Source organism: Canis lupus, chromosome 11 (genome assembly GCF_048164855.1).
Source record: "Canis lupus baileyi chromosome 11, mCanLup2.hap1, whole genome shotgun sequence".
In the NCBI taxonomy this organism is placed as follows: Eukaryota; Metazoa; Chordata; class Mammalia; order Carnivora; family Canidae; genus Canis; species Canis lupus.
This window is the reverse complement of record NC_132848.1, coordinates 53,046,883-53,049,297: the sequence shown is the minus strand read 5'-3', so window position 1 is coordinate 53,049,297 and position 2,415 is coordinate 53,046,883. Positions and strand designations below refer to the sequence as shown.

The window sequence follows — 2,415 nt, the reverse complement described above, 5'->3', positions numbered from 1 at the left end:
CATACCACCTTAATTAAGATATTTGGGATATAGGGTCCTTGGGTACCTATTGTATTGTTATCAACCTTCAGGGCTTCAACCTAAAGTAAGCACAAAGTCTCATTTTAAATCCTGTTACAAGGATGCCTGAGTGGCTCAGTGGTTGAAGGTCTGCCTTTGGCTCAGGTCGTAATCCCAGGATCCTGTGATCGAGTCCCACATCGGGCTCCCTGCATGGAGCCTTCCTCTCCCTGTGCCTGTGTCTCTGCCCCTCTCTCTGTGTCTCTCATGAATGAATAAATAAAAATCTTAAAAAAAATAAATCCTGTTACATTCCTGCATTATGTGCATGTGTCTAAAGGTTTCACTGCAAAATGGTACCAGTTATCTTCAGATCATGGAGTTGTTTTCCTCTTTTGTGCTTATCGGCTCTTCACTTGTACCTGCATTGAATATACATTAAAAGAAAAACTATTCTTAAAAGGAAAATATTCTTCCATGTGCAAAACAACAAATCAAAACAAAAACCCTAGACACAGATATCATACCTTTCACAGAAATTATCACAGACCTAAATGTAAAATGCAAAATTGTAAAATTCCCAGAAGAAAACACAGGAGAAAACCTGGGTAACCTTAGGAACTGTGGTGACTTTTAGATACAACCCCAAAGGCACAATCCATGAAAAAAACCATCAACAAGCTGGACTTCATTAAAATGAACACCTTTCTCTCTGCAAAACCCAACATCAAGAGAATGAGAAGACAGGCCATAGAGAGGGAGAAAATATTAGCAAAAGACACCTCTGATAAAGGACAGGTCTCCAAAATATACAGAAAATTCTTAAAACTCAATAAGAAAACAACTGATTAAAAGAATGGACCAAAGGCCTTAACAGACACCTCATCTAAGAAGATAGCAAATAAGCATATGAAAAGATATTCAACATCATATGTCATTAGGAAATGCAAATTAAATCAAGGTAATACTAGCAGCCTTGAACAGATTCCAGTGCTGCCACCCTTGTCCCTGGTGGAGGTAGTTGCTGTGGTAGCTGTGGCCACCCCGGCTGGCCTGACCCACATGGCCGTGTGGTGTCTGCTGGCTTATGTCAGGGTGCCACTCTTGTAAGCACCACTGCCTGATTTTTGGGCAGCCACTCCCACCAGCGCTGGCCTACAGATGTTATTCCTGGTGCCAACTTTTGAGGATGTTTCCATTCCTGAAAGGCCTATGCTTGGATTTGTTGAAAGGGCACCACTGTGCCAAAAGGAAGAAGAGAACCTCAAGACTTGAGTGACATATGAGGACCTTCTATTGAAGCTACTGAGTTCCCAGAAGGCAGTTTTGGAATCTTGGCACTGGGTGGTAGTTACCTCCATTGGGGACATTTTGAATGATGTGCCTGACAATCTACTGCTCTATGAACCCCAAGAACATGTTTGCCTCATAGAGAGTCAGCCCCTTTCAAGTCCATCACTTGCATGTGGTGGAGGAGGCAAAGGTGCCATTGATCATTATGTGACTCCCGTAGAGGAAGGCTGGTGGTCTCATAGTAGACATGGGTGTGGGTTGTGAATTCAAAGAGATACAGCGTTTCCTTGACCAGGTTGACCACAAGTTGCCCTTCCTAGCAAAGGCAGTGAACCATGAGACTCTAGGAAAGATGAAGAAAGATCAAGAAGAATGAAAACAGAATAACCAAACCCTCTGGACCTTTGAGCTCATAGCCACAGTCAGCATGCTGGGGATACAGAAAGTCCTGAGCCCGTATGACTTGACCTAGAAGAGGCAGTACTGGGGCAAGCTCCGTATGTCTAAACATGTGTAGTGAGAATATGAGAAATAAATCTAAAAAGGCTACTTGAGAAAGAATCTACATGGTTCTTCCCCTTGGCCTACCCTTAAAGTCTTTGGGTAGCTCTAAAAATCTAACAAAGGAGCAGCATATGAGTAAAAGATTTCTGAAAAATTGTGAATATTTGTTGGTTTTTTAAAAGTATGTTATATTTACATTAAAGGACGTTTGAGTATCACCTCAAAATAACCCAACCAACCAAACCAAAAAGAGTGAGATACCATTACATTCCTTTTAGAATGACCAAAATCTGGAATACTGACAATATCAAGTGCTGGTGAGGATATGGAGAAACAGGAACTTTCATAATTGCTGGTAGGAATGCAAAAATGGTACAGCAACTTTAGAAGACAGTCTTATGAAACTAAACATACTTGTACTATATGATCTAGCACTTGAGCCCCTTGGTATTTACTCATAGGAGACAGAAACTTTATCCACACAAAAAACCTGCGTATGGATGTTTATAGCAGCTTTATTCATAATTGCCAAAACTTGGAAGCAACCAGGATGTCCTTCAATAGGTGAATGGATAAGTAAACCTGGTACATCCTGGCAATGGAATATTATTCAATGCT

General features: G+C 41.1%; 1 pseudogene; it reads left to right on the top strand.

Annotated features, from left to right (window-relative positions):
• Positions 1 to 1,062: 1,062 nt before the first annotated feature.
• On the top strand, positions 1,063 to 1,810 carry LOC140642209 (large ribosomal subunit protein uL16m pseudogene; annotated as a pseudogene).
• Positions 1,811 to 2,415: the final 605 nt, after the last annotated feature.